Here is a 20,820-nt window from a genome sequence, read left to right on the forward strand (position 1 = left end):
TACACAGGACTTCAGGTTAAAGGCCACGCAAAAATAAATTGAAACAGAGCGAGATGAATTACTGCAGCTGAACTATACAGGGAAAAACGCGGACATGATGACTGTAGAAGTAGAAAGGTAGATACTACAAAACGAGCAAGCTGGCTTGATAGGAGAATTTCAGACGTTAGAAAATAAAGCCGCAAAAGCAGCTGCATCCCCGGGCGTGCATTAAGTAAATGAAGAATAAAGAGGTGAATTCAAACTAGAAAGAATGGCCACAACTGAAAATATTGGGAAAGCAACTGAGGTGCAAATTATCCCCACTTGTCAAGTGCAACGCCTTGTGAGCACGCTATATCTGCATTAGAATCTTATCGAACATCTGAAGTTTTTTTAGTGTTTAATTCTGATAGTTGTGGTTCTATAAACTTGCCGATAAGGAATGACTATCTTCTGCCTTTACAAGCTTAAATCCGAATGCAGAACGTGTCTTATCAGTACACAAAAATTAAGAGATGCTGATTATTAAAATCATTAATTTCTTTTCGGGAGTCATCGCTGTTCCCATTAGAGCTGAAGGCGATTTATAACCTTGTCCTTGCGAAATACTATTTTTGACCAGAACAGCATTCCAGAATGCGGCTTACATTGGATGAAGCGCTCTAAGAGTCGTGGCTTTACGTTAACAGCGAAGTAGAAATCGCTGTGCTTAAAACGGTACTGTTGAACTGCAAGCTTTGGCAGGTCTTAGAACTGAGCGGTGAGCAAGAGCTCCCTGCCAAAGATTTCTTTACCCATTTCAGAGTGCCGCGGAAGGTGCTGTCCCCACAGTTCAAGTTGCATTTCATCTTTCTCCTCTCGTGGCGTCAGTTGACACTACAATACAAATGCTCCGCTCCCACCTGTGGTCACTTCCGAGGTGATTGACTGTATATTGAAGTTTTAATGCTATAACATCTATGCTGTCCTCTCACAGAAAATATCCGACTTCTCGGTCACGTAATTTCCTGATATCGGGAGACGTTAGGTTACCTTGCGACGTCAATCCCAACCTGGCCAGCGTGGCATGTGGTAAACTGGTCACCGGGTGTGAGCTACCTGCCCCCCCGTGGCAAGTGGCAACAAAATAATACAGATTTATTCAATTTATTTACCACCTGCCCACCATTGCGCTGCGTATTTTCCTAATGGAAGCTCGCGAAGAACAGCTTGAGTCTCACAACCCCTCCAGAGCTGCATCAGAAAGAGGTCCACCTCCGGGGCACTGGCGCTTCGTTTAACGGCTGCGGCATGCGCCACTATTGGTATGAGGACCCCCGCGATCTATGAATGCCATTCACAGGATTGTGACGCCCGCAAAGCCACGTGGCCACCATTTCACCGACGAAATGCACCGTCCGATTTGAAAATCTGAGGTCTCCGAACATTTGGAGGTTGGCCAACTTCCCAAAAGTTCAAAGAAGATCAATATTTTGGAAAGAGGTCACCTCAACAAAATTATTTAAGGTGGATTAGGGGAAAGTAGTGGTTCGGGTTAGTCCTCTTATATGATAATCAAAGTGAAGGTAGGATCATTCTGAAGGCGATGATTCATGCATACAATATTCTCTCTGCCTTTCCTCTTCCTCCTCCTCCTCATGCATACTCTATTTGATCAACGTAACCGGTTCCACCCAAAGTTTTGGCGAGAAAATCGCGAAATTAAAATTAGAAACTTATTGTCATCAACATAGCAGGCGACCTAAGTACTATCGATTTTTATTCTAGAAGGATGCGGTTAGAAGGATCCCGAGCATTTTTTGTAAGCGCCCGTTGGGACTAAAGTCACTGTGACACTGCCCAGAAAAGCTACAACGACGCCGCTAAGTGCTGCCAAGAGAACTGGCCCTGTGCACGATTTGTACAAATTGCTCACAAGTGACCCTATAACAAGGCCAATATACACCGCAAGGGCATGACCCACTGCCATGAAAGCCGCCATTGACAGCCACGTAGTTGCCGGTTTTGTTAACACAAAACTCTGTGGTCAGCAGACATTCCTCTTATCATATCTAAAGACTGACGAACTCTTGAGGCGGCCCTCATATCCGCGCAGCAGGAGGCCATGTCATCATACCCACCGAACAATGCAGAGCCTTAGTGACAATAATCGGGAAAACACACCCTACGATCTTCGCAGGGCTGCAAGAGCACTGGTGCAACGTCATTTTAAGCGTGAGTTTTAACCGTGAGCACCGACCACACCTTCGCCTGCGATCGTGATTCACCACAGTCGCTCGTGATGATATCCTTGGAGTCAACACAAACATAGAGCTTAACGCTGCTCCCAGAGTAATTGATGAAGGAAGCGTTCCCACCATGTAAACTGTTCTCTTGGCCTTAGGCGTCGCAGATTTCAAGCGCACTGGAGAGTCTGGGTGCCCGCTGCCAGCCCGCAACCGCCCAGCCAGAGAAAAATGAATGCGTTATGGATAGACACCGCAAATGCGCGGAGCAGCCCGAGAAAATCGAGTGTCTGGTCGGCGCTCTGGCAATCAGCAGGCAGCCCGCAGGCAGCCAGAGGTGGATAACTGAAGAGGTCCATTACAAACCTCCCTCCACAGAACCTGAATAAAACATCAAATCAAACAAACATTCTAAAAGGGACGATGCACTCAATGGCCATACAGCTCCTAATGAGTGGCCGCCTTCATTTATTATTATGTGCTGTAAAACATTTTATTGACGTGTGCAGTTTTCCGCAAGAACATATATAACTGAATTTCACCGACCGAAACATTTTTAGGAAACACCAACGGCAACCCAGTGGGCACACAAACCTCAGAGGTAACCTGACCCACGATAAACCCCGCAAAACATACGCCAGAAAGTTCCTGTTTTCAGCCAATATAAGTGAAATGCAACCACACACACAGCGACAGAACAGTTCAAAGCACGGCGAGTAAACTCATCGCTAACAAAACGTCTGGGCTCTCATAGTGATTCCTGTATTCTTATCTACATTCGTTATTGCCTCTTCTGTCATATTATTACGTGGGAGGGACAGAACGGCCCACCAGCACACGACTTGATCAGAGTGGTGGAGACACTGCAGAGGCCTCACGATAGAAGTCTCCAAACACGTTTCATGGTTATCAAACAGCGCATAATTTACTGACGTTAAAATTTTAATCTCGAATCAGGATTCGCTCATGGTAGACAGGAACACGGAGAGGCGTTCTTGGTCCTTAATGAAAACTACCACGCCTGGAACATATTCCTCTAAAATGAACATAATCACTAAGCGTATTCCTGCCTGGACGTTCTGCGATTATCAGATGTACTCCATCGCAGGTGTTGACCCATGCTCCCTGTCGCTGAATTTTTTCTTTTTATCTGTTTCACTTTTACGTTCGCTCCCGCACATGCTGGTTCTGCTTCGCCCACCACTTCTCTATTTTTTATTTTTACATTACTGTCGTAATGTACCAATTGCTTGATACCAGTGGCTGTTCATTCGCTCCTCTTTTCTGTATCCATCGCCAGGCGTCTGCTTCTGTCCCTGAGCTGCATTTTTATGGTCTGTTCTTTGATAAATAAAGAATAAAAATAAATACTATTACTAAAATATACAGGCTTTATTCATTTACTGATTCTTTCAGCTTCCCAAGGCCGTTACGCTGGTTTCAGCTTCCCTATGTGAGCAGTCACAGGGTTCTTCCAAATGAAAGTGCGGCCCCTTCCCATCCTCCCCGCACCACACCAGGCCCTCAGCTATGCTTGAATCCTGGTTCTGTATAACCGAAGTTAGGTTCCCATATAAGTTTTGTCAATGATGATCGCAAGTGCCGTGGCGAAAGGTAAGTCCATGTGTGGGAGCGTTGGTTAGCAGACTAAAGGTTTCCTTTTGTACCTTGTACAAGTGTTTGCTGTCTAGAAATACAAGTAAATCTAAGTCACTTTATTTTCTAGCAGTTCGTTTCACAGTAGTTTGATTGGTGCTTTGGGGCGGGCTGTGGAATAAAATTTTGCATATGGTTTGTGCTTCGTTTATTTCTACAGCGAACTGGTGTTACAGGGAGGTGGTGTTGGATCAAAATCAGGTGACTGGGCCTTGCGCACTTCTTGGCCCTCGCACCTGGCCCCTTAAGTTTTATTGCGGCACAGAGCGGAGGTCACAAGGGGCGTGGAGCTCCGTCGCCGTGAGAGACGCTAGTAAGTCGCATCAGCCGCAGTCCGCAGCCGAGTTTCAGCATGCTAGGTCAGAGAAATGCCTCTTTATGTCGTTAGTGCCGGGACAAATGGCGTCAGCAGTAGATCTAAAATAAAGTGATTACCAGATAAGCATAGCCAAAAACGTGTCTTCTCTCATGCCCTAGTAATATAATCCACAGTGTAAGTACCGCTTCCTCCATATTACTGCCCATGAAAACCTCATCCTACTGGCGCCCACCATAATTTCTGCAATAAGAGTGCCTCTGTACATTTCAAGTCTTATCAGTGCAGTGAAATAAGTAGACGCTGTTTATAATAATTACGCATTTCTTTTCTGGCCATTTACACTGCGTTATGTCGGTTCCCATAAGGGGTCAAACGTACTGGATTTCCCGTCCTCTCGGTATATTGTTTCTGACGGAAATAGCAATGTGCAATGCATTTTATATTGTATAAATCACCCTGAGACGTGACACACTACATTAACAATGCAGTGGCAGTCACCGTGCTTTAATCGGTACTGTTGCCTTGCAACTAGTGACAGGCCTAGGACGCTAGCCGCGAGCAGGAGCTTGCTGGCGGAAATGTTTTACTGACATAAACGCACGCTAGATTAGGGCTCAGCTTTGTGTCCCTGCTGTTAACGTTTCAATAACGTTACCCACAGAAAGTATGGCGCGATTTTAAATAAGGAAACGAGACTGTGAGGAATATTGACACGATAATTTCGGAAAGAGGGAACGATAGTAAGAAAGGATAGACTTTTTTTCGACCAGATACGCACTTAGATTTATTTTGCCGCTATCCGCCCACAGAAAATATGGCGCGATTAAAAATAAGAAAACAAGACTTCGAAGAATATTGACACGATGCGTTTTATTTATCTTTGCATGTTCTTTGATCGTCGAAGACAAAGCGCGACTTCATCACTTATGTACACTATGTAAAAAGCAAGAAGGCCACTGAGGGGAATTATAATTGAGCACTGCAGAACCTACCAGCTCCAGTATTGCGGTCGGTACTCGTTGCTGTCTTGATAATGGGAGCGGCTCAGAGCGGCAGCAATCTGACAGTCAACGTTCACGTAACATTCTTGTTGCCACCGCAACCGCCGAGGTTTTTTTTTCTTTTGACAAAACATCAGAAGTTTTCGTGGCGTTAGTTGGCCTATATAGAACGTTATTCGAGAATATCGACACTTTCCTGTCAATCTGTGGGAAATCCAAGAAGAAAAAGTCGAAAAAATTGATCAGCACAGTACGCGAGGAAACAGGAGTAGAAACCTGAAGGATATTATTCGCGAAGGAGTAAATAAAAGCTGCGGCGCATGCTGATATCGTCGCCGAAGCATCAAGCCCCGACGCACATAAAGGTCATACACAGACGACTATCTCAGTGGTGGTCCAGCCATTTCAAGTTTCGTAGCAATTTTTGGAGCAGAAAGATATTCATTTTGGGGCACCTTTGTATAAGAACGATAATTCTGGAGCAACCCGTTAGCCGCCCGAACGGAATAAAGGAGTCACCAAGAATAGTTTGTTACTAACGAAATAAGATTCAGCCATGTTCAGCTAGGACGAAAAACAACAAGGTGCTCACAAAAAACCGTGACATTTTATTAATGCGGGCACTGCCTTGCACGCAAGTTCAGTCAAGCATGCTTGGCTAAAAGTCTGAAGGACACGTTCACTTGATCCATTTTTTTCATTTTTGCACTTTCTCAACACATCTTTGAATTTTTGCAAATTCATCAAGCTCGCAAACTGAATCAGAAAGGCTAAAATTAATTTGTCCTTACAAAGCTTGACCTCTTTGGACCTGCTCCAAGCTTTTGTTTTTCAACCCAGAATGTGAGACTTCCCAAGCCCGCTTCAGGTCTTACTAACATGATGCAGCCTTTAAACGCAACGGACGTGATGCGCGAACATGGAGGAAGGAAAACTCGGGTAGGCCCTTGCTACTCACTATACAAGGTGCATTCCAAAACGTGTGGCGGAAATCATGCGCTTTCGCAAGGACTACTGGGAGTCTTTCGCCGACGGCGCAGCCAATAGTAACGCTGGGCGCATGGTTCCAAAAATAGTCGCTTTTCTGTGACCGTGTCTTTTTTTTTGGCGCAGCTAAGGCGCAATATTTATCAACTTACCGCTTTTGGAGCAGGCTGGAGCAGCAAAATGTAAATGAATCAGATTTGTGCAAATGGAGCAGCTGGAGCACCACTGCTATCTAGAAAACTCTTGAGTATGTAGACTCTTCCCCATTGCGGAAGAAACGTGCGTCAAACGGGCTGTTCTGTAAGCCGCGATCGGCCAAACCAGCGGTCGAACAGAAAGGCCCGATGTTGATCTAGCTGGTGAACTGGTCGGTAATCGTTCTGCGGACAGTACGAAACTGAGACGACAATGCTGAGATACGGCAGAGCGCAACAAAAATTATGGTCGATTTCCGTGGTTAGGCCAAATGCGAATTAGATGCTCTAGCAGTTCGGTTTTCACTTCGGTTCCGGTGTTCAGATCCAGTGATCACGGATGCCAGTAGTTCGGATAGTGGTAATGGGTTAATGTGCATGTATGCGGAATTGGTCATTCTCTACATACTTCGATCCCTTGGGTATCCCTACCACTCGTGGCGCAGTGCTGCAGACGTCAAGAGATGCGCCACTGCCCTTCTAAGGCAGGTGCTGGAATCGGTGGGACTTGGGTTACGACCCAAGTTGTTCTTCCCGAGCACCCTCTCATAATTAATTGAGTTGTCGCCTGACACGATGGCTGTGGGCAGGTGGGCAGACTGACACAAAACAGCTTTCCGACAAGCACGCAGGCAGATACACAACGGATAAATGCGGGGAATGGCCACTATAAGTGCTAGCGCACATAAATGTAAACGCTTTGGTGAGTGGATATCATTTATGGGCATGGTGAATGCTCCGAAGGTCTGCGGCCAATCGCTTATTCTAGCGGAGCTGGATAGCTGGGGTGAAAAGATACAGGGCTTTCGCCGGCGCATCTCCAGTCGTCGAAGCTGAGTCGCAGGCGCGGTGCGCGCTGTGAGCTTCACTGAACGAGTGCTAACAGCGCGGAACGGCAAAAAATGACGCATTGAGTGCTTCGCAGTCATGAGCATGGAGTGCAAGAGACAGGAGCCGTAGCAAAAAGGCGCGGCGACACAGGTGGTGAGGCTGGGCGGTGACGCCTGTGTGCACTGGGTAGTAGTAGTTGACAGTGCGATATCCATGGTTGCTGTCTGGTTGGTGCACGTATGGAAACCGCTCTGAGCACCAATGCGACGTAAGTCGCCACGGGCTCGTGAACTCATAATAGAGATGTGTCGCAGCCGCGGGTGGTCTGCCATAGACAAAGAAGCGCAAATTCTTCACGTAGAAGGATGATACGTATACTAGCTTACCGAAACCAAGCAGCGTAACTGGCGTTGAGTCTGCTCGCCTTGATGGCGGCTGCAGAGGTGAGACGAGGAAGCGGCGCGTGAAGTCCAGATAGCTGCGGCTGGATGAACCAGACAGGCACAATAGGAGCGTCCCCACTACGCCGCGGGCGCTGATCGATAGTCTGTAAGACAGGCTAGAGCACTTGATGGGTGAGACGGCACCATAGCTGCATGCGTGCGTCCCTGTAGTCAGGCAGCAATAAAAATTGGGTAGCCCGTCGCGACAATTATTCAAGATGGCCTTAGATGATATGAGCGGCAGCAGCTAGTTGACAACACGTCGGCTCTGCCGGAGTGCCGTGTGTGTTCCACTCTCTGCATGCCCGATATAGTCTTCGCGATGCTTTCGCTAAGGTTGCTGCCACAGGCCTTTGTGCCTTGTATGTGAACGTACTGCGACCATGCCGTGACAAATGACCCCCCCCCCCCCCACACCGATAGACAAATAGCTGCGCGAAGGGTACGTGCCCTGCCCGTGAACCCACATCTGTATCGCCAACAACATCATATTCAGCAGCACCAGGACGCAGCTAGGCAACTGCTGTGCTTTCCAGAAACATCACCCAGACCAAGTTGGTCAACATGAAGGTGCATGCTTTGGATGTGGACCACTCTCCACTCAAGCTGCGAATACCCTCCAACGGTGATCACGTGGAGCTTTAATTACGGTTTACTAAGAATATCACTGCCTGAATTTCCAGGCCGTACTGAGTCTAAAGTCGCGACAACGCAGCCCAGGAAAGCCGCAGAACGCTCAAGAAAGCGCGCAAAAAATACGCCCTGTGCACGATTTGCACAAACTACCAAGATGTCACCGGACATCTAGACCAAGATGAACCGCGAAAGCGACACCCGCTGACCTGGAAGCAGCCGTGGGGTGCAACATGGTTACCAGTTTCCTTGACACAGAAACAGATTAGTGAGTGTTCAGCAAAAATTCCGCTAACTCAAGCAACTGACAAGCACTTGGAACGGCCCTCAAACCCGCACTTCAGGAGGTCAGCCCGTCAAACCCAAACCAAAATGCATCGCATTAGCGACGATGAACGGGGGCCAGCATCCGATGCCGTTGGTAGGGCTCCAAGAGTTCTCGCGCTATAAGGTGCGACTTTGACGATGAACAATGAACATTTGTTCATCTACGGACGAGGTTGATCACTGCCTCTTACAATAATATCCTTGCGCTCAACGCAAACCTGGAACATGGAGCTGCTCTCAGCTCAGTTGCAGAAGGGGGCGTCCCAACCATGCGTACTGTCATCGTCACCGTAGGTCTGAATAGCATCAGAAGGATAAAAGAGGGGAGCACTCTGTTACTCCTACAATAAAGGATTGGCATCGCCACAACCAACGTCCGTTGGTGTAATGTACAAGCTGAGCTAATGACGCCAAATTTTAGGGAACAACACTTCAAGAGAGGTACAGCGATTGCTTTTCTCCACAAAATAACCGACATTGCGTGCTATTGTCGATAATGCTTTAAGTGCTATTGGCACCTTCAGTGCCTATGGCGAAGATGATGGTCAATAGATTGGAGCTCTTCTGTCTTGAGTTTCACTGAGAGCAGCGTCAAGCTCCACGTTTGTGCTGAGTGGAAGGATATCATCGCGATAGGCTGTGATCAACCACGATCATAGATGAACAAGTGCTCGGAGCTGACCGTGAAAGTCGAACTGTATCGCGCGAGCACTGTTGTAGCCCTACGAATGGTCTTGGTTGCGCGGGGCCTTTTATCGGCTCTAATGCGGGGCATCGCCCTGTGGGCGTAATGAGATGGCTTTCGGCAGAGCGGATTTTAGGGCTGTCCCAAGGGTTAGTCAATTTCTTGGGGTGGAATTCGCATTGTCTCCGGATCACTCCGTAATCTGCTCCTTTCTCTACGAAACTGGCAACAAAGTGGCCGTCAATGGCTGGTTCCTGCTCAGCGCGTCGCCTCCGCCGGTGCATGTTGGTCCAGAAGACGGATTCTAGTTCAGCAGGTTCGGCACTCCGAAGGCATTTATTATGAATCAGGGTAACTGGAGATGGAAGGGGGCTGTTGAAGAGCACGGCTGTCGTTCTGGAGGACAGCGAAGGAAAGTAGCAGGTCGTCACGGCCAAGGTATATTTCCGAGGGAATAAACGGTACAGGTGTGGCGGATTGGTGGCGTGGTGAGGCGCCCAAGAGGAATAAAAGGACGGAGGAGTTTACAGGAAATTCGGCATCGTCAGAAAGATGTAATTTTGCCTGGTACTCAGGAGATGGTTCGGCCTAGGAGGCGGTTTGTGAGCGTTGGTATAACGCCTCATGCAATGCACGCTGTGAGCTCCTCGACTTGCTGGGCGTTAGCAGTGAGAAGGCAAATTCCAGAAAATGCCGTCAAATCGCTGGTGAGTCCTCGGCAGGATTTCCCGTCCATAATTCACACAGCAGCCCTGGTGTCCACCTCCGACAAAAACATCAATTACGACGTTTGTGGGCGACATCGGAATCCTTGCAGGTTTCGCAGAGGGCGCGGCTTTTGCCTTGGCAACTGCGCTCACTAGTTTTCCGCGTCGAGAGGGCTGGCACGACGGCGTATGAGGGAGCTGGAACGGTGCAGTGGGGACGGCGACCGGCAAAAGGTGTCAGCCTGGCGGTCGGTTGAGAAGGCGGGAGGCATTAGGTGAGCTTGCAGGCGCTTTAGCTGCGCGTAGGACCGTACGCAGATGGAGGGAATACGCCAGCAGGCGATGAAGGCCGACTGCGACGGTGACGAGCTACATGTCCGGTGTTGCCGCAAGCAAAGCAAGCGGTGCTTTTGTCGCGAGTGAGCGACGGAAGAGCGTAGTGAGGGGCTGCCGGCGCGAAGCGAGGCGACGGTTGTGGCACGGGAGCCCAATACGAGAAAAGAGGCCGGAGTGCCGAAAGCGGCGGAGCTTGAGTGGCGTATTGGAAAGGGCTAAAGGGATGGGACTGTGGTCTCCCCAGAACGGAGCCGTACGTAACAGGGGCAACAAAAGCTTGTTGAGGAGGAGGTTGAAACGCCTCCGCAACCTGAGCTTGTATCGTCTGCTTTAGGGTGGGAACCAGCGCTGGTGTTGGGTCCCGAACTCCATGGGCGAGTGCAGTTGACGTGCGACCTCTTTCCGGACGAATTGCAGTATATTGCATCAGCTGCGGCCCCCCTGCAACCACTGTATCAGCGTATAGAACATCGGCCTGCCGTACATTGCGGCGAGTGAGGACACGTTGTTGTGGAGCACCTCTTATTTCTAGCAGAAGCTGATGACGGTGGCCAGTGTCCAGCTACTCAGCCAGAGGCACTTTGAAGCCATCCTCATCGATCCCTTCATGATATTCTTTACCTTCTCAGCCCCCGGCATTTGAGCGTTTATGCGCTTGCGGACATCCACCATATCCTCAATGTAGCTGTCGAATGACTCGCCCGGCTGCTGGGCCTGCTCTCGCAGTGCTGTTCACTGCATAGCCTGCCCACCACAGGACGGCCAGATGCCCCAGTGAAGCTTTTCGGGAACGTGACCATGTTGTAATATCCGCTTCGGGGCTGCGGATCCACAGGTTTGTGTCGTCAGTGAGGTAAACGGTGACGTTGTTTAGTTCCATGGTATCGACCCTGCCCCTGGGTTTGCTGATCCGCTTGTAGGAAGCCAGCGAGTCCTCGACGTCAGAGTCGCTGAATTCATTAGTGCAACTTCTGTAAGCAGTTTAATGAGAGGGAAAGAACGACCCAACACGACGCGACTTTATCGGCGCCGTGCAAAGAAAAGCCACACCAAAAAAAAATTGTGGGTCACATTTTAATCTACCAGATAACAATGTTAGCAGACGTAAAATATTTATTCTGGAATTACACACTACACTGGCTGCATGCAGATAGTGCAGAGAGATTCCTGATCCTCATGCTTAAACTATGGCCTGACCGCCGCGTGGTACAATTTCAAGGAAAACATATAGTCTAAAAATATCGGTGCAGGCATGGCGTGATGGCAAGTTATTGAGCGTAGTCAGTGTAGTGTATTTTAGCGCACCTGCGGACGCCACGTTTTCATCCGCCGGATTGCATTCTTTTTTTCTTAACGTTCGGCTTTGCACGTGCTGTTTTCGCTTAACCCGGTTATCTGCGCATTTTTTATTTTCAAATACCTGTCACAATGAACCGCCTGCTTTGTGTCACTGTCTGTTCTGTCTTTCTCTCTTTGTTTATTGCTCCATCGCAAGTGACTCTGTTCGGCTTTTGTTTCGTGCTTCTAATCAAAATGAAAGCAAATGTGTTTGTTCCTTCGTTATGCCATATGTCATTTCATTCCTTTGCAAGTTCCGTTTTCAGTTGTTTTTTTATGAATTTTGTAGTTATCAGCAGTTTTTCTTCTTCCTCTCCTGTATCTTGCTGTCACTTCCTTCCCCAGCTGATCTGCTTTTTCATTGCAGGCATTCCCACTGTGTCTTTTGACATAGGTTGAGAATATTTGATATCAGTAGAGTCTTTGCAGCTTTTTGTCGACTATGTGAATAATACGTTTCGTGTTGCGCGGATCCTTTATGGCTTTAAGTGCCCACAAGCTATCAGTAAAGATTTGAAATTTGTAACCGTCACATTTAGTTTCGATAAAATGTATTGCTTTATTTATGGTTGTTTCTTCTTCAAAGTTAGTGGAATATTTCAGCAGTTTGTAATGTTTTTACGCTACTATTTTGTTTCCTTTGTTTAAAGCTACGGAACCTGCTCCGACGTTTTCGTTATTTTTTATCTGTCTGTATATATTTTGTAACCAGAATCCATGTCCTCTTTCGTGCACTCGAGGAGAAAAGACAAAGATTTATGCGAGGTGACGGTGTGATAGACAGGGAGAAGGGCACAGGAGTTAAAGCAGGTCGACTTAAAACAGGTCTCGCAAGCTGGACAGATTCCGGCAACTGACGCGAACAGATATTTCTGGACAAGTGAGGGGAGGAGGACTTGAGGCCGCTCATCACATTTTGTGAGATGGCCTTATACTTGTCACTGAAAGAGAGATGGGGGGAGCTTAAGCACGTGGACTAAAAGAGGTCTCGCATGGCTGGGAAGACAGCGACAAGTGACACAGACATTCTGGTTTTCGTAGGTTCGCAGGCAATAAGTTTCAAACCGATAAGAGCTCAAAACGCTAAAAAAAAACGAACGTAACGACGCATGTCAATAGAGAGTTTTAGAATTGGGGACCCAAGACTGTGGGGCCCCAAGACGCGTTGCGTAGTTGCTCTTGGGTTTAGAGGAGCAGCAGAGTTAGAAAATTGGGTCAAACGCAGACAGCGTTGCGTCGAGCGCTCGTTACGCCACAGTGGTGAATATAAGAAGGTGCTTGAAAGCAACAACAAAAAACGCTTTTCTTGCAAGTGAAAACGAAGAGAATGCATTTTTGACCAAGAAGAGCTAACAATAAAATCTGAAACGTAATAGTTTTGTTAGTACTACAAATTAAGTAAACTATTTTAAGTCAAGCGAAGCCAATCGCAGCCAAGTGCTCTTAAATGATGTTTTTTTTTGGGTGATTCACTTCAAAACTGCGAATTCGCCAGTGTAAAATTTCAAACATCAGTCGAAGGACGCCAGGTTTGCTCTGCGATCATCTGCTGTACGCTGATTTGAGTTGGGCTGACATCGAAGATCTATTTCTGCCGTTGCCAGAAGCGATTTACCGACGACATGGCCGGCGGCAGTATACGTCTCGCAAAGGATGGCCCAACGTCGCAAGCATTTAAGACGAAGTCTTTCGGAGAATGTTCCGTTTTAAGAAGCAAAACATTGATGAATTGTCATCTGCTCTCTTAATTCCCGATACGATTGAGAGCATTCAGGGAGTGGAAGTATCCGGCAAAGAATCTCTCCTGATTGCCCTCCGGCGACTTGCATATCCTAATAGGTGGTGCGACTTAGAAGATGTTTTCGGACGACATACCTCCGTGATGTCCAGCATAGTCGCCTCTGTCTTCGGCCACATTGAGACTACCTTCGGTCACCTCCTGTCGCTGACAAATCTGCAAGATTTCGGACAACTTGTGGCCACAGCTTCACATCCTGAAAAGGGTTCGTTGCGAGCACTTCTCGCAAGATATAGATGTCGGCTTCTGCGGTGTAGTGGGAGCGCGCGTACGTAGCTCTCGGAGCAGTCATGTTTACAGCCCGAGAGATAACGGCTTTGGATGGCTGCGGCTCGAACGGCTCTCCTGGCTATCTCGCGATTTCTCGTCACTCGCGAGGGTGACCCAAGGCGGCTTTGGGGCCCACGCTAGTTTTCGATTTTTGGGTCTTGGGCTAACGCGAACGCAAGAGCCCAAGACTGGCTTGGGTTCCGCGCATGCGCACTTGCGGCCGGTAATTCTCTTGGGGCCCCAAGCCGCTTGGGCCCCCAATTCTAACTCTCTAATAACTACATGGCCACACCTGAAAATTATGTTCAGGACGCCGGGTAGACCATGCGAAAGTACATTGAAACCGCGCGAGGCAAATTACAGCAGCAAAATATTACAGGGAAATATGGGATCAGAACGATTACAGAAATAGAAAAATGAATGAGAAAGAGTGAAGAACTCAGTTCGATAGAAGAAAAAATCAAAATGGTGTGAAAAATAAATGAGTGGCAGTCTATCATTGCTTAATATGAAATAATCTGCCAAAGAAGTTTTTTGCAGGTCGACACCACCGCCACGTACTTGAAGGCGCCACTCAGGTGTCCACTGGCGAAGGGAGCTAGTTATCAGGGTGTTCAACTTTTTCTTCGTCAATGCTAATCTCCCCAATGTACGCCGGAGGCCTATGCTCAACTGCCGCGTTTCTGCAGCAATGTTGTCAGCGCCAACGCATATTGTTGTGTTGCCACGTTTCTCCCACAACGTTCACGCCAACGCATGCAGCGCACATATCTTTGTCACTGATGCCACATAGCTTAAAGCGCGAATTTTTATGGTAGTATTGGTTAATGAAAAAGACCACGTGCAGTGCACAGCGTTACACTTTAACACTATCTGCACCTAACTCTGGCCAATCCCCCACCGTGGGTATGTGCCATCGCTTCAAAAGCAATAACAGAAACACGAGACGTGATCGGCTGCAGCGATAGCCTAGTGCTCTCGCGGAGCGGCAAGCGAAGCTTAAATATTTGCGCCACCGTAGGTTTGCCGCTGGTTTCTGCTACCGTTGAAAGCATTCCCCATTGTTTTTTTATGGTAGTCTTAACTGCTCGCTACGAGCGATGGAAAAACTAAAAGAGATTTTGCTACACATCGGAAGAATGAACGACTACCTTCCAAAATTACATAAAAGTACATTACAAATTTCCAATACTTAAAATGTTTTCCGAGAATGTTGGACAGGATTCTGGAAGTCATCGCTGTTCCCATTAATAGTTGTCCTCTCCGTCCGATATATGGTTTTCGCCTAGTACAGAATTTTACAGTGCCGCTAAAATTGAATGAACCGCTTTGAGAGCCGAGACATCACGTTAACGATTGAGTGGCAGTGTCTTTCCTTTAAACGGCACAGTCGCCCCTTTTTACCTGAGTCGCCAGCACGAGACTGGTGCCGCATGTTTCTATACCCAGGTCGGCGTACGCTACAGTAGCGCTGAGGTTCGTGTCTGAGCGGTAAAGACTTTATTAAATTCACCTGCTAATCCAGTCCCAATGCCTACTACAGAACAAAATTCAACTCCTTGAATACTATTGTACTGAAAATTAAAAAAAAAAGTTGTGTTGTGTTGCGTTGGGTGTTATGGCACATAGGCAACTAAGGCCATCATGCGCCAAGCTCGAGGTATAGGAGAAATTTCTAGATAATTTATAGAAATGTGAAAATTGTGGGTGGTGCAGAGAGCTTAAATAGTTAGAATTACCTCATGATGATGAAGGAAAAAGATTCTAGAAATGGGTACTATTAAAAACTTTAAAGGGGGTCGGGTAACCTTAGCGGCCATCCTTGCCAGGGCAAAGATCTCGAGGCTCTCAACCAATCAAATAAAGACCTCACCCTTTTTATCAGGAATGAGAAATGGCTGAGGCATATCAGGCGAAGTATTGGTTCGTGATTTACATACCTTTAAGAAAACCAGCTTGTGTTAAAAATCTAAAAACGCAAGCCATATCCACCAATGCATTATCACTCAAGAGCAGTTCTGGATGAAAAGAGATGCATTGGTTATAAAACGGAGAAAAACACTTTTTCCGTAGCTTTTCCGGTCTAGAACATGAAATTAAAATGTGATTGACTGTAAGTTCATCTCCGCATATAGAAACTGGTTTGTCTCCTCTCTTTAGCAGAAAGTTGTGCGCATGTGTGTGACCTATCCAGAGATGGCAGGTCATGTCATCCTTGAAACGCTTCTGCTGCACACATGACTTCCATTCACCTAGGACTGGTTTTATTAACTGTAGTTTGCTATTTAGTTCGTTGTTCCAAGTGGACTACCATTTTCCTTGCATTACTATGTAGTAAGTTCATGCAATCTCTATAGGGCATATTTACGTTTTTAATTCGCTTGTCACAAGCTTGAGCAGCGCAGAAATCTGCTCTTTTATTGCCTTTTATGCCGACATGACTTGGTACCCAGCAGTCTTAAGTTTTGTGTTTGAGCTATGGCTGTTGCAATGTTGTGTATGAGCTCGCCAAGCAGCGTGGCTATTCCATTTCTAGAATAAAAGGATGTGAGAACACATAGCGAGTGTGTGTAAATAATACTGTTGGCGAGGTTCTCATTAAATATTTTTTATATGGCTGCACAAATGGCGTAACATTCCGCAGTGAAGATGGAAGCGTACTGTGCAAGTCTTACTATTTTATTCCTGTTTCCAAGTACAACTGCGCTTCCAACGTATGCATCTGTTTTTGAACCGTTAGTATAAAAAGCTGCGAAAGTACTGTACTTTTCCTCAAGTATGAGGAATTCTTGTATTATATGTAGTTTCGGAATTTGTTTCTTACGGAACTGTGTAAGAGTGAAATCACATATTTCAGGAAAACTGTGCCATGGAGGCAGTGGACCTCGCCTTCGGGCAATGTTTTTGCAATATGTCTAGCATGCCGAGGTTCCGGCCCATCTCTTCAAATCGCAAGAGGAGTGGCCGAGTAGCTGGCGGCTTGATGTTGAAGTGTTCAAGAAAGGCACTTTGTAGCGATAGGGTAACATAGATGGTTATGCAGTGAACTGATTTTTAGAATGTATTGTAATAAGAATACAGCACACTACTATTACAGCACACACAGCACACCACAGCACACCACAGAAATAAGAGCACAGCACAGTAATAAGCAGAGCGTCACGAACTACCAGCGGAACAGACCAGGCACAGATCAGAGACCGCGTTCAGTCCAGAGCACGCACGAGCGACCGAGCGTTCGGCGCTCGAGCTTCACAGTGTTCGGCGCTTCTCCTCGTCTTCTTCGTTGAGCGCCAGCCTCTCAAGATTCTAAAACCCGTGTCCAGTCTTACAATTCCCCCCGGGCGAAAGGGCGCCATCCTGGCGGCCTAGGGCGATGTGACGACGGCGGGGTCGTAGTAAGGTTTGAGGCGGTTCCCGGTTGATGTGCTGGGAAGAGGGCCGTAGAGGTCGATGCCAACACGCTCTAAGGGCTGTACTGGGCAAGGCAGCGGCTGCATAGGAGCAGCGGGTCGGCGAGGTGGATGTTTTCGTCGCTGGAATGCGGTGCAGGACTGAACGAACAGGCGGACGTAACGGGCCATCCCACGCCAGTAGTACCGCTGTCGTACACGGGTGAAAGTCTTCAAGAATCCGGTATGGGCTCACTGGGGATCATCGCGGTAGGAAGAGCAAATGAAGGAGCGCAGATGTGTCGGAATGACGAGAAGCCACTTACGACCATCCGGGAGATAGTTGCGGCGGTAAAGGAGCTCGTCTCGGGTGGCGAAATGGTGGGACTGACGACGGAGAGCACGGGAAGGAGGTCGAGACAATTGGCCAGATAGGAGATCAAAAAGGCAAGTGATCCACGGGTCTTTGCGCTGCTCGGGAGCCATATCAGCGAACTCAAACTTCAAAGAAGGCAGGACGGATATACAAGGCGCTGGCTCAGATGGTACAGGGGAACGTGAGAGGGCGTCAGAATCGGCATGTTTGCGGCCGGAACGACAGATAACGCGAATGTCGTACTCTTGGAGTCGCAGAGCCCATCGCGCCAGTCGACCAGAGGGATATTTCAAAGAGGACAGCCAGCAGAGGGCGTGGTGATCGGTGACAACGTCAAAAGGGCGCCCGTACAGGTAGGGGTGAAATTTGACGATCGCCTAAAGGATGGCTAAACACTCCTTCTCGGTGACAGAATAGTTGGCTTCAGCTTTTGTGAGTGTCCGGCTAGCGTAAGCGACAACGTATTCGTAAAAGCCTTGCTCGCGTTGAGCGAGTACTGCACCGAGGCCGATGCCGCTGGCTTCGGTGTGGAGTTCCGTCGGAGAACGAGGGTCGAAGTGACGCAGAATTGGTGGAGTGGGGAGGAGGCGACGGAGTGTCGTAAACGCTTCATCACAGGCTGGTGACCAGGCCGAAAGGTCCTGGCTGGAAAGGAGCTTGTTCAGGGGGTTGACGTTAGTGGTTAAATTGCGGGCAAAGCGGCGGAAGTAGTAGCAGAGGCCGACGAAGCTGAGGAGGTCTTTTACAGAAGTGGGCTTTGGAAATTCGGCCGCAGCTCGCAACTTGGCCGGATCTGGGAGAACGCCGCCATCCTTCGACACATGTCCGAGAATGGTGAGCTGCCGAGCTCCGAAGCGGCACTTTTTCAAATTAAGTTGGAGGCCAGCGTCGGCCAGGCAGTGAAGAACAGTCTCGAGGCGGTGGAGGTGAGACGGAAAGTCCGGGGAAAAGATTACAACGTCGTCTAGATAACAAAGGCATGTGTGCCATTTGAGCCCTCGGAGTATGTTGTCCATCATGCGCTCGAATGAGGCGGGTGCATTGCAGAGGCCGAAGGGCATGACATTAAATGCTTAGAGCCCGTCGGGTGTGACGAATGCTGTTTTTGGGCGATCGGCCTCCGCCATCGGCACCTGCCAGTAACCGGAGCGCAAGTCCAATGAAGAAAAGAACTCGGAGCCCTGCAGGCAGTAAGGGCATCGCCGATACGGGGGAGAGGGTAAACGTCCTTGCGTGTAGTCGTATTCAGACGACGGTAGTCCACGCAGAAACGGATGGAACTGTCTTTTTTCTTGACCAGAACCACTGGCGATGCCCACGGCCTGTGCGATGGTTGTATCACGTGACGCTGGAGTATATCGGTCACCTGGGCGTCAATGATGCTGCGCTCAGCGGCTGACAGGTGGTACGGACGTTGGCGCAAAGGGGCATGGGTTCCAGTGTCAATACAGTGGGTAACGGTGGTGGTGCGGCCCAAGCAAGGTTGCTGGTAGTCAAACGAAGCTTGAAAACGCTGCAGAACGGCTACAAGCTGGTCTCGTTGGGTAGACGTCAGGGTGGCGTCGACAGAACGGTGAAAAATATCTACAGACGACTGATTCCTGATGGGAACAGGCGTAATGGCGCTGACGTGAAGGCCGGCCGCGCTATCGACGAGGGGTATGTGGAGGCGGGATCGAGAACGGCAACGCTACCAAGCGCATCGTAAAGAGGGGGTATAAGTCACAGTTGCATCTGAGAGCGCAGCACAAGAAAGAGGCTCCAGCACTGAAGAGAAAGGTGGAACGTCTGTGTCTTCTGAGAAGACCACAGTAGCGGCAGCAGCACCGGTTACATCCAAGGGGGCGTCACTGTAGGGCGACAAGTCAAGCTGAGCACGAGCGCAGTCAATAACGGCGTGATGTGAGGAGAGGAAGTCCCAACCAAGGATAACGTCGTGAGAGGAGCGGGCGAGGACGATGAACTCGATTGTGAAGGTAACGTTCCCGATGAGCAGTCGGGCGGTGCAGGCGGCTGACTGTCGAACGTTCTGAGCGCTGGCCGTGCGGAGAGAAACGGGAGGAAGGGGCGTCGTCACGTTTTTGAGTCCGCGACAGAGGGTGTGACTGAGAACCGAAACGGCTGCGCAGGTGTCAACAAGTGCTTCGACGGCGACTCCTTCAACGAAAACGGTAATAATATTGGCAGACGCAGAAACAGGTCTTGAGTGAGCCGCTGGTGACGCAGTTCTTGCCTTCGGAACTGCGGTGGTTAGTTTTCCGCGTGGACGGCGGGTTGGCGACGGAGCATTGGAGAACGGGAACGACGGCCAGGAGACGGCGAGTGGTGGGTGCGGGGATAGTAACTAGGAGAAGAAAAATCCGGAGGCGGCAAGTGTGACGAAGGCGAGGACGACGGCGAAAGGTCGTAGGTCGGCTCACGCCTATAATCGTAAGGACGGTGGTCACGACTGCGACACAAACGAGCCACGTGACCAGCGACGCCACAGGCGTAGCAAATAGGGCGGTTTTCTTGTGTGCGCCAGGGGTTGAGTGGCTGCGGCTGTGATCGGGGGCGGGCAACCGGACGGTAAGGTGGGATTGCAGGTCGCTGGTGATCTAACTGCCGGGTAGGTGGCCTGTAGACAGGGGCAGCAGGTGAGGGCCGCGACCGCACCACGGCATCGGCATACGTCAGAGGAGCCGCGATCAGGGGTGGCTGAGAAGGAGGTGACAGGACTTCAGCGACCTGCTCCTCGATAACACGCTGTAGGTTTGGAGTGAGCGACAGCGCAGGCGTAGGCGGGCAGGTAGACAAAGATAGCTGGCGTGCGACTTCCTCACGTACAAACTGCTGGATGCTCTGGAGGAGCGACTGTTGGTCCAGAGCACCGTCCCCTGGGAGATCCAAGCTGCAAAGTGCGGCCTCCTGAAAGCCTGCACGCAGGCTAGAAAGGCGCTGTTTGCGCAGCTCATCGAAGCTTTGGCAGTAGCCGATGACACCGGAGACAGTCTGGGGATCTTTGGCGACGAGCATCTGGAAGGCATCATCCCCAATGCCTTTCATAATGAGTCTGATTTTGTCGATCTAGCTCATAGAAGGGTTGACATGCTTGCAGAGGTCGACGACATCTTCTATATAACTGGTGAAGTTTTCACCGGTTAGCTGGGCCCGACTTCGCAAACGTTGCTCGGCGCGAAGCTTTCGCACTGCGGGACGGCCAAAGACTTCTGTCAGACTGGTTTTTAGAGCTGCCCAGCTTGAGATGTCAGCCTCGTGATTTCGAAACCAGAGATTGGCTACGTCGCTCAGATAAAAGATAACGTTGGTGAGCTTGACGC

Source organism: Amblyomma americanum, chromosome 5 (assembly GCF_052857255.1).
Source record: "Amblyomma americanum isolate KBUSLIRL-KWMA chromosome 5, ASM5285725v1, whole genome shotgun sequence".
NCBI lineage: Eukaryota > Metazoa > Arthropoda > Arachnida > Ixodida > Ixodidae > Amblyomma > Amblyomma americanum.